General features: G+C 43.2%; 1 protein-coding gene across 3 annotated transcripts in view; it reads left to right on the top strand.

Annotated features, from left to right (window-relative positions):
• Positions 1-15,061, top strand: part of LOC101743146 (diuretic hormone receptor) — a 204,603-nt gene that overhangs the window by 153,215 nt on the left and 36,327 nt on the right. For all 3 annotated transcript variants that reach the window (XM_021352745.3, XM_021352744.3, XM_062674009.1), the window contains one exon: positions 13,318-13,911. The gene's annotated coding sequence lies outside the window, so the exon portion shown is untranslated. The remainder of the gene's footprint in view (positions 1-13,317; positions 13,912-15,061) is intronic.

The following is a 15,061-nucleotide window of genomic DNA, read 5'->3' on the forward strand; positions in this document are numbered from 1 at the left end:
TTTGAAACAGCTGTCTAATCTCATGTTTCGAGGTGGGCCCGTCAACCATGAGCTCGTTCCCTTATCTGCGCCGTAAAATTAAATTTAAAAGTAATCGTTTTATAGGTTTATTTAAAAGATTTATTGAATTACTAACTCGGCTATTTCATAATACAGAAATGGTGCTTCCCAACTTTATTCTTGAAGTCGAAATCCTCATAGCATGAGTTCGATGGCTAATATTGTCTATAGATAAGATAAGCCTGCCATTGCCGGTCCCAAGCCCGGAGAAAAGAGGAGGGTTGGCGTCGGTATGCCAGCCCAGCCAGTAAGCCCAGCCGTAAAAATATAAGCCGAGCTACGGGCGGCCGTCAACTAATTCAAACTAGGGCTAGTAGCCCAGAGAAACTAAATCGCCTCTGCAATTCTGCTGTGGAAGGACGCGGTACGCGGACGCCATTACTAGTAATTTTCCCAAGAAAACTTTTACGTGTGTACTCCGTAAAGGTCACGATCTTCAGCACTGGGGAACACGACGAACAGAGGAGATAAGATAAACAGAACAAGATAATAACCAGTTGTTAGTAACCTTCTCCATTACTTTTTTAAGCTATTGCATAGCTTTTATCGCGGGGACTGAACGCGGCGACCAAATCAAGAAATTCCGTAACGAAAATACCTAACACTAACCTAAAACCTAACTTCGCCTACCATGTAGCTCGCGTTCAACACATTCACACGTTGCGCTTGTGTAGTAATTGTGAATAAGCGCGCAACGTGACGTCGCACTGCATACGTATCGTGAAAAGTCTGCCCATCTTCTCTCTCGCGCCGTCTAGCTTATGAGTGTGAAAGGGACAGTTAATGTTTTGCTTTTGTTAATGTTTATAAATATAGCGTGGTCTTATTTTATTATTATTTTAATATTAAATTATTATTCTCTAATTATAATTGCATAAGTTAATAAAAAATGCTATGCAATAGTTTTACCGCGGCAGTCCCCGAGTGCCAGACGTGGTTTTTTTTATTGCTTAGATTTTTCGACGAGCTCACAGCACACCTGGTGGTGTATTGGTTTCCGGAGCCCATAGACATCTACAACGTAAATGCCGCCACCCACCTTGAGATATGAGTTCTAAGGTCACAGTTTTAACAGTACAAGGGCTGCCCCACCTTTCAAGCCGAAACGCATTACTGGTTCACAGCAGAAATAGGAAGGGTGGTGGTACCTACCCGTGCGGACTTACAAGAGGTCCTACCACCAGTAAATTCGCAAATTATAATTTTGCGAGTTTATTTTTATTATTCTTCTTTTTTCTTCTATTTATATTCTTCTATATATATTATTATTCTATTTATATAATATAAATAATATATGTCGGCGCAGCGCTAGGGATGGCTGAGCGGTAGGTTCCGTCATCACTCGTATTCGATTGAACTCAGTTTAGTCAATAAAACTTTTCAATAATAATTATTGAAACTCAACACACACAAGTTTCACAATGACAGGGTAAACCGACAGTTTCGTTGCACATACCGACAGACCGACTGACTCACTGACTGAGACGGACGGAATGACTGTCTGACACGGAATGCCACGACTCTTTAAAGTTTACTGGTGGCCCGAAGGCCTTTCCAGTTTCACCAGGACAGGTGGGCGAGCAAAGGCTCAGCCAAGAGGGGTGGGATTTGCTAACAACTGCCCGAGCGCCTCCGAAGGAGACCTAACAACTCAAGAGCAATTGTTTCGCGAATTAATCTACTACCGGATCGGAATCACGACCCGCTGAGAAGATCCGGCGAGAAACTCAGCGGGCTGATGCATGGGTTAGGTTGCACGTCGACCTCTTTGTCGAGTTCGACGAGTACGGTTACCGGGGTCCCTAAGCCTGCCCCTAGTATTAGAGCTGAAGGCATCTAATGCAAAGGTTATTGGATCTGATGGATCCGTAAGGACGTGTCTAGGGCGTCGACGGTGACTGGCTCCTGCATGATCAGGATTCGGGGAGTAGTCAGCGGCGGCAACGATAAGGCGATTATCATGACGCATAGCCTTATCGAAGTATCGTTCCGACGCTGACTTCATGTATTTCCGAATTGATTCGAGGCCCAGGTCGTCGTGTAGGTCAACGTTCCTCACGAACCACGGAGCCCCAACAGCTAACCTGCAAAAGCGGGATTGTAGGGATTGGAGGGTGTCTATGTGTGTGCGGGCCGCGTGAGCGAACACCACACTCGCGTAAGTCATGACGGGCCTTATGCAAGTTTTGTAAAGTGTCACCTTGTTCCGAAGGGACATTTTACTCCGCTTACAGATCATGGGGTAGAGTCTACCGAGAATAAACGCGGCACGGTCACGGACTGATTTTATATGCGGGCGGAATGTCATCGATGCATCCAGGGTAACGCCCAGGTACTTGACCTTCCTGGCCCAGGGTATGGGTTGTCTAAAGAGAGTAATCGGGGGTGTCAGATTCCTCCTCCTAATACGGGAGGAAATCCGTGTGGAGCTTCCCCTCTGAAATAGCACCGCAGTACTTTTCGCTGGGTTGATGTCTATGCGCCATTTTCGGAACCACTGTCCTAGGGCTAGGGCTGCGCTCTGAAGCTTCTTCGCGATTAGGGACTTATTTCTACTAGAATAGTAAACAGTCGTGTCGTCGGCGAATAAAGCTAAATGGGTCGGCGGCGACCGGGGAATATCGTTGACGAATAAGCTAAATAGGAGGGGTGAGAGGACAGAGCCTTGCGGGACTCCAGCTGTGAGAGGTCGTGGGAAGGAGCGGGTTCCCTCGACTCGATATCGAAAAGAGCGGTTCGACAAGAAGTCCCGTATGATGAGCACGAGACTATCCGGCACGCCCATGTTGAATAGTTTGAAAATCAAACCATTGTGCCAGACTTTGTCGAACGCTTTTGCGACGTCGAAGAAGAGAGCTCCCGTGTATAACGGTTTTGGTCGATTAAGCCCCACAAGAATGTGCTCCGTGAGGCGGTGTACCTGTTGAACGCATGAGTGATTTGTACGGAATCCGAATTGTTCATCGATGAGAATGCCCTTGGATGAGACGAAGTCTCTGAGGCGTTTGTAGAGCAGACGCTCATACAGTTTGCCTAGAGACATGAGGAGGCTAATCGGGCGGTAGCTCGTCGGATGATTTTTTGGTTTACCGGGTTTATGTATGCCGATAACGTCCGCTTCTTTCCACACCGCGGGAAAGATACAGTTTGCCATAGCGGCATTGAAAATAGATGCCAACATCACGATGAGTTGGACGGGTAGAAGTTTAATAACGCGGTTAGATATACCGTCGGAACCGGGAGCCTTGCGAGGACGTAGGTCTTTGATCAAGTCTTTAACTTCTATCGGGGTGACGGGTGGTAACGCATCCGATGGTGGCAAGGAGGCTCTGCGTTCTACCTCACTGTCTACTAATTCTACATGAACAGGGTCCACGGATTGAGTGCTGGGCGTGCACTGGGTTTGCAATGTATCGGCCAGCAGCTTTGCTTTTTCGTCATCATCGAACGCCGCGAGTTGGCCTGAGGGGCCTACGAGGGGGGGCATAGTTACTACCGTATCCGATTTGAGAGTACGAGCTAAGCGGTAGTAAGACCTTTGGGAGGGCGCGAGTCCTTCTAAGAAATCAGACCATCTGGCATCTCGGACTTCGGCGATGCGAGACTTTACGTCGCGTTGTAGGGCACGCATTCGAATACGATTTTCCGCGGTAGGATACCTGTCGTAGGCGCGTATCGAGGCGTTCTTAGCTCTAAGGAGTTCCCTAATATCGTCGGACAATTTGAAGCGCTGAAGGAAGTCCTCCGCTACAACTTGTTTCGATGACCTATCTAATGTCGAGGTGATGTGTGACGTTAAGATGTCTATGGCTTCAGCAGTATCCTGAGGAGACGGGATAGAGTCCGGGTTAAACGGGAGCGATGGTGGATCAGATTCAGCCAGGCTGATGCCCAGCGTGTGCCAATCCACCACAGTCCTCGTGACGGGAACGGAATCGGGAGCGCGACCGAGCTTCATAACGACGGGACGGTGGTCTGAATCTAACTCTGAAACTACTTCGATCGAGTGTAAGCGCAGAGTTACGTTTTTTAATAACGCTATGTCGAGTATATCCGGGCGATGCGCGATATTTAGCGGGTAGTGAGTCGGGGTTAGCGGAGCGACGATATCGAAGGCGAGATCATCGACTAACGCGTCAAGCCGCCTGCCATTCGGGGTTGTGGTGTGTGAGTTCCACCTGATGTGTTTACAATTTAGGTCGCCCGCCAGAATTCCAGAGCTCCCCATACCGAGCAGCGCCTCGATATCACTGCTTAGAACGATCTTATCCGGTGGAAGATAAACGGACGCGATAACGATCGGCGCGTGTCCCGTCAGTGAGATTCGGCACACTGATGCTTCGATATTAGCGAGCGCGGGAGGATCGAGCGGGACGCAATGCAGGGCTCTTCTATAGTAAATGACGGTACCACCACCACGGGCAGAGAGCCTGTCGTTCCTGACCATGTTATAGTTCGCGATTTTAGGGTCACGGCGCGCGGGCTTAAGTAGGGTCTCCTGCACTAAAAAGATATCAATTTGGTGGTCACGCAAAAAGTCAGAAACCTGATCACGTTGATTTGCGAGACCGTAAGCGTTAAAAAATCCTATCGTTACGGATAGGGGCTTTATTCTACTTATATACGCCATTGATTACCGGCGGAGTGAGGGGAGGACGTACGTATTTAATGACGCGTATACGTCGGCGTATTCCTGCACAACGGCGATAAAGTGTTGTGCAGTGGAGGCAGCGCGAATGGCGTCGCCCAAAGCGTTAACGCGCTCAAAGTTGATCGACTGAAAGAAGTCGATCGCTAAAGCGAGATTTTCGGACGCGGTCGGAGGGCAAGTCGCGGGAGAGGGACGAGTTGCGGGGGCGGGACGAATCGCGGAGGAGGGAGTTGTAGCCGTGTTCGTGTACGGCAACGGTTTTGCCCAGGCCGAGACACTGGGCACCGCCGCCGGAACGAACGCTGGCTTAGCCTGCGACACAGAGGGTGCCGAGGCTTTGATGTCTGGGCCGGAAGCTCGGAGGCGGTTTTGGCGGGCGACGCGGCGATTTATTTTAGGGGCTCGGGGGCAACCACGGTAATTCGCGGGGTGACCCTGTGTTCGACACAGGACGCAGCTAGGCGGTTCCATCGCGGTTTTTTGGTCGCGAGCGCAGAGGGCTGTGGCGTGATCGCCCAAACACTTAACACATCGGGGGCGCGCGTGACAGTTACGGGAAGAGTGCCCGTACAATTGACAGTTATGGCACTGGCTAGGAGTGCCTTTTTTATGGGGGGCTTCGATGGCGATACCGGAGAGCCTACAGACGGTCTGTGTGTTGAAGATTTTCTTACCCTCGGGGGTAGGCTGGAGGGTGACTAGAACCATATTATATGGCTCCCTACCGCGACCGGTGTGCATACGGTGCACAGAATTCACTGGAAAGCCCTGTTCTAACAGATCGGCCTTGACGAGCTCTACATCTAACTCTTTAGGGATTCCGCGTATTACAACGCGGAGTTCGCGCTCCTCCTGGAGCGTATAAGTATGGAAACTTATACGTTCCTTACGGAGGTAAGAAGAGAGGGCCCTATGGTCGTCGGGTGTTTGAACCTTAATTTGAATGCCGTTCGCGAGGTTACGGGCATTCGTGAAATTTATATTTTTGGCTTTAAGGGCCAGGCAAACTCGATCCCAAGCTGCCTTCTCCTGAAGGATAACCGGGGGAGGGGTCTGGGTTTTATTTTGTGCCACCGGACGCGGCGACGGAGTGGCACGGGCTGGGGGCGCAACGGGAGTCTGAGGGCGGGGGCGTGACGCGTTCACGGCTTTGCTAATTTTAGCGGCCGCGGGAGCTCGAGACTCCGCGGCACGCTTCTTACCCTTCTGTACCAGGGTGAATCCATCCGTCGATGAGGCGGGGGCGAGGTCGACCTCCATGTCCGAGTCAGAGTCGGAGCACGAGGAGGCGGGTGCAGGCGACCTACGAGCAAGTGTAGGTGTTTTAGAAGGCGCGACGGAGGCCGCGGATGATCGCTCAGCTGAAACGATGGTCACGGCGGACGACGCAGCAGCTTTTCTCGCCAGTATAGGCGACACGGGAGCGGCAGGCACGACAAAGGCTACGGTGCTCAATGCAGAAGCTCTGCACGCAGGTACAGGCGACGCAGGAGCAGCGAGCGCGGCGGAGTCCTCGAGAGGGCTCGCAGTGTGATTGGCCTTGAAGGCCAGAAACTCTGAGGCGAGCTGTGGGTGGCGAAGTCGGAGGAATTCCGCGAATACAGCGTCCATGATCGCTGAGTACCCAGGTGGGGCGGCCCCGGGTCTTGAAAACACTCGCCTTGCGGCGAGGCCCCAACTTCTCGGACCTGAGCGGTTCTATTGAACACAGGTGGCAATGCGGCGCGATTACTACAAGACAAAGAAAAAGCACAACAAAACAGAAATTACAAAAAGAAACAAAACAAATAAATACTTGCAGGAAAACACTTTGTCGGCAAATGTTCCACGAACACAAAAATAACTAAAACAAAACAAATAAAAGCTTCCAGGAAACACACTTGGTCGGCAGATGTATCACGAACACAGGCCGCGCGAACAATGGCCGGGCTAACAAAAGCCGGGCGAACAAAGACCGGGCGATCGAGTGGACGATGAGCACGTCCGCACGTGACGGGTGCCTCTATCGGAATGCCACGACTCTGTCCACGTACCGCCATTTTATACTGTGGCGTTACGGAGTCTACCCTTCACTTTGTGATATTTATCAAAACAACATTTCATCATTTAAAATAATAATCAAAACCACCGTCTTAATATTACTAAAAGTCGTTATCCACGACATATATATTATTCTTCTATTTATATTATTTTTGTTATTCTTTCATCGTAGAAATCAATCGTGAACATTTGTTAAGTACATATTTCGAACACCGCCGGTGCAAATAAGCAGAGCGGTGGTTCCTACAATATAAAAAAAAAAAAAAAAAAAACCACCAGTAAATACCGATCAGCAACTGCAGCAAATAGGTATAATAAATACTCTAATGTCATTTCTCGCACTAGTCTCCTAAAACTTATCTTATGATACCCATGTCTGAAGAGTGGGTAATGCTATTTTAAATCAATACCACAGAACCCGTATTATGATAAAGATATCATTAATAGAAATCTGAAACACGTAATTTTAGCTTCGTTATGTAACAATTCGTTGAATGAAAGAGTCGCTTCTGATTCTTGAGATTCCAACCTCTCGTAATAAATTTTCACATAATTTTCGCCTGCAGACCCAGCTACTTCAACTGCAATCTCAATTAGTTGTTTAGCCATTTCTGGTTAATCCGTTAGCGAGATTATAGTCTAATAAAATGCAATTTTACGAGAACCGTTCAAGTATGTTATTACTTTCGAACAAGATCGAAAGTTCTGACTAAAGCAGTATTTTATAACCCTTTGTTAATAGCGTCAGTCTAGGCATTATTATTTTTGACCTAAATCTAATATTTCCTATGAAATACTGAAAAAGTTCAAATAAGTAAAATAAGTGTTTGATTTATCCGTTATGAATAAATCTGAAAAGTATCATTTGGTTCGAAGGTACTTTATCTTCTCAAATAGAAGAACGATTGAAAGTTTCATACGAGGTCGCTCGAACATAAGTTTCGAAAAAAGACAAACAACATGCCACAATTTTGTTTCAAAGTCTTTTATCGCTTAGAAGATGCTCACCTGACCGACAGTTATATAACTTTATTGAGTTCCGTTTTATTACTAAGCCATTGAATTACATAAAAAGAATATGTTATGTGATTTTGGGTTGTTGGGTGGTTTTCCATTAATAGACGCCTACTGGCGCTTTGTTATTAAAAATAAAAGGCTTTTTGCGTGTTTCCAAGACGACTAGTACCGTCACAAACAAATTCACAATTTCATTGTAATTGTAAAAAGGAACATCGAAATCAGAGTTTTGATAAGTTCTTGTTTTCGTTTCTCGGGAGTTTCGTCAGTCAACGGTATGTTTAGACTTTCGGTTATTATTAAGTTATAACATTTCTTTGAGGAAGTTAAATTAGATCTGGTTTTAACAGAAATCAGGGTAATTTGAATGCCAATTCGAGGGAATCAATGTAATATGTTTTTACATTTAAACTTTAACTTTCATTTTTACAATGTATTAATGGATATCCTACACATGACATAATTATTACTTACAAGCTAAATACCTTTATCTTTTAGAAAACTACCAAAAAAATGTTGTGCCAAAGTATGGCAAGTGATATTACAATGGCCGCTTTGAAGTGTCGTCCAGTTGGCCATATATCGTGGTTAAACGCGATATCCCGGTCCAGCGGCGAATTCGGGAACACCAGCTGCACAGCCTGAGGTGGTCTAACGAGCTACCTTACAGAGGGACGGACGTAGAATCGTCCAGTATTGCCTGGACGATCCGTCAGTCGTACGTCTTAGGGATAACGGTCCTTGGCAGAGGTCAGACATCGGGGGAAAGTGTGTAAGGGGAGTCATTTAGTTAGTAGAACCACAAAACATCCTTGAGCCGGCGTTCTGCTCCTAACATCTGCAAATCGTCAAGTCCCTCATACTCTGCGCGGCTCCTAGGTGCAAACACCGCGACATCAAGTACGGCCCTCTACCAAAAAAAAGCTTGAAATGATATAAATCTGATACTTCTGATAAATCTGATATTTTTCGGGGTGATTTCCGCAGCTAGACAACTTTTCTGTCTTTTTCTGGCCCATATTCCTTATTATATGTGGGGTTAGCACACCATGTTCTTTCATACTGCATAGAGATTTAACATGAGTTTTATGACCGGCCGTCTGCCTCACGTCACCCCGTCTGGGTTATATCTCCAGTAGTATATTTATTTTAAAATAGTCGTGGCCTAAAAGATAAGACGTCCGGTCCATTGGTATCTAGCGATGCAACGATGTTCGAATTCCGCAGGCAAGTACCAATTTTTGTGATGGAATTATAATTTGCGTAATTACTGTTAGGACATCTCGTGACTCCGTACGGGTAGGCACTAGCACCCTGCCTATTTCTGCCGTGAAGCAGTAGTGCGTTTCGGTTTGAAGGGTGGGCAGCCGTTGCACTGTAAAAACTGAGACCTTAAAACTCATGTCTTAAAATAGCTGGCGGCATTTACGTTGTAGATGTCTATGGGCTCCGGTAACCACTTAACACCAGGTGGGCCGTAAGTTCGTCCACCAACCTAAGCAATAAAATATATATGTATGGAGGTACCTTATTTATCTTCTTTTTTTTTTTATTGCTTAGATAGGTGGACGAGCTCGTAGCCCACCTGGTGTTAAGTGGTTACTGGAGCCCATAGACATCCACAACGTAAATGCGCCACCCACCTTGAGATAAGTATAATATAAGATATAAGTTCTAAGGTCTCAGTATAGTTACGACGGCTTCCCCACCCTTCAAGCCGAAACGCATTACTGCTTCACGGCAGAAATAGGCAGGGCGGTGGTACCCACCTGCGCGGACTCACAAGAGGTCCTACCACCAGTAATTACGCAAATTATAATTTTGCGGGTTTCATTTTTATTACACGATGTTATTCCTTCACCGTGGAAGTCAATCGTGAACATTTGTTGAGTACGTATTTCATTAGAAAAATTGGTACCCGCCTGAGATTCGAACATCGATGCATCGCTCAACACGAATGCACCGGACGTCTTATCCGTTAGGCCACGACGACTTCTAATCTTATCTCTTTAACTTCATCCGTTTCTGGTTCTGTGATTTGCATTTTATTATAATATTATACATTTATACAACAAAATTAAGACGTTCAAATACCAAAACATAAAAATTTCGCATTTTATTAATTTTCTGTATTTACATATATTTTATGTGTCTTCGTGGAAATTTTACTCTTGCTACTTCAGTTCTTTTAAAATTGTTCAGCCCACTGATGTTGCTGACCACGAAATCTCCTTACCAACTCAAATAGTCAAAAGTCAACTACTCGAACATCAAGTAAGAAAATTCAATAATGCCGGTAATCCTAATCCGGTCTTCGTAAAATCGAACATCAAAGAACAGGAAAACGATAAAATCGTCGATGTAAATTTTAATTACGATTCAACTTCAACAAATCGTAATTAACAGTTGCTGCTTCCCTTTCTTTGAAATAAGCCATTGAAATTCTTTGACATTTATTTTTGTAAAAGTCTGTTTTTTCTTTCTTTCGTGAATGGTACATCAACAACGAAGCAACCCGGGATGGAACATAACTCAAAGACCACAGTAACCATTATACAACTAATATGTGACAGTTTCTTGAATCATGCAACACGAGAGGTACTTTCAGCGATTATAGAGATAGAACAGTTTCTATATTCATTAAAAGGATTGGAAAAGAATTTGCAAACTAAAAGTCTTTGTTATCGAAACATAATCCAAAAGACTCCAAGACCAAAGTAAATTTTACGCCTACCTACTTTTTGGAAAATGTTAAACTTAACGATAATTAACTTAAGTGCTTATCGGATGCCAAAGATTTTATCTCTCGGTCACAAAACTTAAATCACTTTTATACTCAGTACAATTTAGTTGAAAAATGTTTTTTCTTCGATAATTGCAAAAACAGCTCTTGAGCAAGGGCAAGAAAATTCAATACAATGGTTAGCGTTCTTGAACAGTTTTTCTTTAGTGCTTAGATCGGTTAACGAACTCACACTACACTTACGTGTATGTCGCCAAGCACCTTGAGATATGAGATCTAGTCTCAAGTGTATAGCGTAACAGCTGTCCTACCATTCAATGCTGCTTCACGACAGAAACAGGTAGACTGGTGGTCCCCACTCGTGCAAGCTGATAACAAACATTTACTGGTGGTAGGACCTCTTGTGAGTCCGCGCGGGTGGGTACCACTACCCTGCCTATTTTCTGCCGTGAAGCAGTAATGCGTTTCGGTTTGGAGGGTGGGGCAGCCGTTGTAACTATACTTGAGACCTTAGAACTTGTATCTCAAGGTGGATGGCGCATTTACGTTGTTGATGTCTATGGGCTCCAGTAACCACTTAACACCAGGTGGGCTGTGAGCTCGTCCACCCATCTAAGCAAAAAAAAAAAAAAAAAACTTCCACAAGTGATTACGCAAATTAATATTTTTGAGGCTTCGATCTTTATGACACGTTATTATTCCTTCATCGTGGAAATCAATCATGAACGTGTGTTAAATGCGTATTACAATAGAAAAATTGGTACCTATCTACGGGATTGAAACACCAGCACAGTCGCATCGCTTGATACCAGAACACCAAGCATGTTATCCTTTAGGCCATAATGACTTCGAAGTCTCATTGCTAAACCTAAAGACAATGTAGTAGATATCTGTTGTATCTGTCATACGCATGTGAAGGACAGCCGATTTCCTCGGACTATGACTGCGATTAATCAAAGTGTTCAGTTATAGCAAATATTGATTGTGCTTATCACTTTTACTGGAGGTAGGACCTCTTGGGAGACCGCACGGGTAGGTACCACCACCCTGCCTATTTCCGCCGTGAAGCAGTAATGCGTTTCGGTTTGAAGGGTGGGGTAGCCGTTGTAATTATACTGAGATCTTTAGAACTTATATCTCAAGGTGGGTAGCGCATTTACGTAGTAGATGTCTATGGGCTCCAGTAACCACTTAACATCAGGTGGGCTGTGAGCTGGGCCAACCATATAACAAAAAAAAAAAAAAAAACACCCCCTGCCCGTTACATTCATTACTGAAATTAAAAAACACAATATCATCATCCTATTTGAATGAATTTTGCATAGAACGCTACCTTATAACTTTTTCTTTTTCTCCTACCTACTCTTACGCTATATTTATTGTATGTATTTTCTTTAATTATGTATTGTTAATAGTACACCGCAACATACCTGCTATATCTTTATCTGTCCAGAATTTCGGGTAATTAAACGGTTGTTTGGAAGAGATCGCTTTTAGCGATAAGACCGCCTATTGTACAAACGTATCTGCTTGTTGTCTGTTTTCTGATGTTAATTGTGTTTTGGTGTGCAATAAAGTATGTTCTCTCTCTCTTTTACTCGCTGGTAGCTTAAAAGGCTATTCGACTACGCACTGGCTGGTAAGTGTGTTCAAAGGCTCAACCTGAGAAAATTGCTCACACTGGCCTTAGCAAGAGCAGTGCTTCGCAGAATTTACCACCAGATCGGTAAGAAGATCCGGTTAGAAAGTCAATGGGCTGTGTCTATGGGTTAGTTCACTTGAGGGTTAGTTTGTAACTCTTCGTAGTAAGCGACGAGTTCGACGAAGACGGTGACCGGTTCTTAAGGGACCTTAAAGCACCGAGAGTGGATCCGGGGGGATCTGACAAGACATGTTTTGGGTGACGGCGGCTTTGCGTTCCCCGGTCTCTTAGGTCGGATATGTAATTAGTGGCGGCCACCATAAAAGACTATAAGACTACATTAACGGCCGTCTGGTGTAGTGGTAAGTGACATGGTCACTACACTACACAAGGGGGTCGCGGGTTCGAATCCCGCCAAGGGAAGATATTTGTATGATAAATATAAAATGTATTTTCCAGGGTTATGGATGTTTATTAAATATATGTATGTGTATAATAAAAATCTTACATTTATTTCCGTTATCTGGTACCTGTAATACAAGTTCTTTACGAACTTAGCACGGGACCAGTTAACGTGGCGTGATTGTTAGTAAATATTTATTATATTATTATTAACAAATATATGTACTAAAGAAACAGAAACTTATATTCGCCAATAATTATTGAGACAACTAATCCAAAATTAATCGGTAACTAATTACCTGCCCATGCTATTCCTTGTTTTAATTAAAATCAGCCATTTTAATACCTGTTTAATCACAATAGCATATCTATGACGGGAAAGTACTCGGCATTGATCACATCATACATTACAAACATGCTAATTACGTAAGATGAAACTATGTATAATTACATTTCATACATAAACTGTAATCCTTATTTAGATGATGAATAAATAATAGTTGGTAATAGTTAAATTTCTTGTTAAAACGTACTAAATACATAAGTGCATAAAGAGACTAGTATTTTATGAATTCATTTGCTCTAAAAAAAGAAAACAAAAATTTGTAACAAGGTTATCTCTGCATGATCGCAGCTATCATTGAAAGGTTATTTATCAAAGAGCACACAGTGTGGAGCAAATACTCTAACACAAATCGTGTATTTCACCATTTACACAGTCTTATCGTAATGACAATATGACCAGAACTTGTTACTCTGCAGGTTGTACGGGCAAGAAATGTTAAATGACACCGCCATAATTGAAGCAAAAACGAAAGTTCCTTGTACGATACGCAAATACTTCTGCAGACTGCCGATGTTTACTTTCGGAGCGTTATCACTTGATAAGTTAGAACACAAGCCGCGTGTAAACATTTTTATCATGGTAACATTCTCATGAAGACTCCGAGCTGCGATACAGACTCCGGCGCGATCTAGTGTAACACGAGAAATACCTGAGCCCGTTTCAGTGAAAGGAATCGGGATGGATGAGCCAGTTCTAGTTCCGATCGAATAGTGATTGTGTATTGATAAGTGAAGCCAAAGAACAAACCAAAGCTGATTTAGCTGCAATTCTTAATTGATAGTACATTTTTAACGGCAAACTGGAGGACTTACAGACTTTAGAAAGCGCAGAAAGCGTTATCGAAAATGCGACTGCAAGGACCGAGTGCTTGGCGAGGAACGCTAATCTCACAGAATACTACTGCCCGGCATATTTTGATGGATTGTTGTGTTGGAACCCGACGCCGAGCCACACGGTCGCCGTCCAGAAATGCTTTAAAGAATTTTTTGGAATAAAATACGATGAAACACGTAAGTGGTAACATTTCAAATATTAATTTCAGAAATTTATTGCATTACAATACAGATCAGATACTGGAACTTCCAAAAACTTTTTTTTTTATTGCTTAGATGGCTGGACGAACTCACAGCCCACCTAGTGTTAAGTGGTTACTGGAGCCCATAGACATCTACAACATAAATGCGCCACCCACCTTGAGATATAAGTTCTAAGGTCTCAGTATCAGTCACAACAGCTGCGCCATCCTTCAAACCGAAACGCATTACTGCTTCACATCAGAAATAGGCGGGGTTGTGGTACCTACCCGTGTGGACTCACAAGAGGTCCTACCATCAGTAATTTATTCGTATAAATAGAATAAAATCCACGCAAAATCCAAAAAATTACAGATGTGCGAATACAAAATTAATAGGTTTTTAATACAGATCAATACATGAGCATTATTTCAAACAAAAAGCTTTAGTTTTTTGTTTGTTTTTTAACCTATATTTTCAAACAGTAGATACAGTTTTGCCCCTTACGTTGTTATTACAAAAATTATCGAGTTTTGAAACGGTTTGTTAAAACGCCTACGCTCAGATAACACACAAAGCGCTTTGGAACCCATTACATTGTTTTTCCTTTTTTCATTCCGTAGTACGTAGAGGACAAACATAATATAATCGCACTGCTTATTTTTTTTTTCAGAAATATTTTTTTTATTAGTTACTCATTAATTTCGCCTAATATTAAATATTTTCGAGCTTTGGAACAATAGTGAAGAAAACTGAAACTGAAAATAATACGGATTTGTGGAATAAATTTTCCTCTCGATTTAACTTTGAGCGTTTGTCGACAAAGTTTCGAATATTTTAGGCGTATTCAAATACTATTTGAAATAATTTTAATCTTAACTTTCTCAACATTATTTTGTAGAATATTTTAAACTTGAATCTAATTATGAATGAAAGGCTAACTATTAAAATAAAATTTCCAATTTCTAATCTTAGTATAATGTAAATTAAAAGATACTACAAAATTTAAAAAAATAATCAATAAAATATTACATCATTAATTTATATAATCCCAATAACTAAACTGTAATGTATTTTTCTTCTGTTTGTTTTGTGTCTTAGAATAATGAATTCCAAATTCAATCGCCATTGGCATTAATTATAATTT

Source organism: Bombyx mori, chromosome 19, assembly GCF_030269925.1.
Source record: "Bombyx mori chromosome 19, ASM3026992v2".
Lineage (NCBI taxonomy): Eukaryota > Metazoa > Arthropoda > Insecta > Lepidoptera > Bombycidae > Bombyx > Bombyx mori.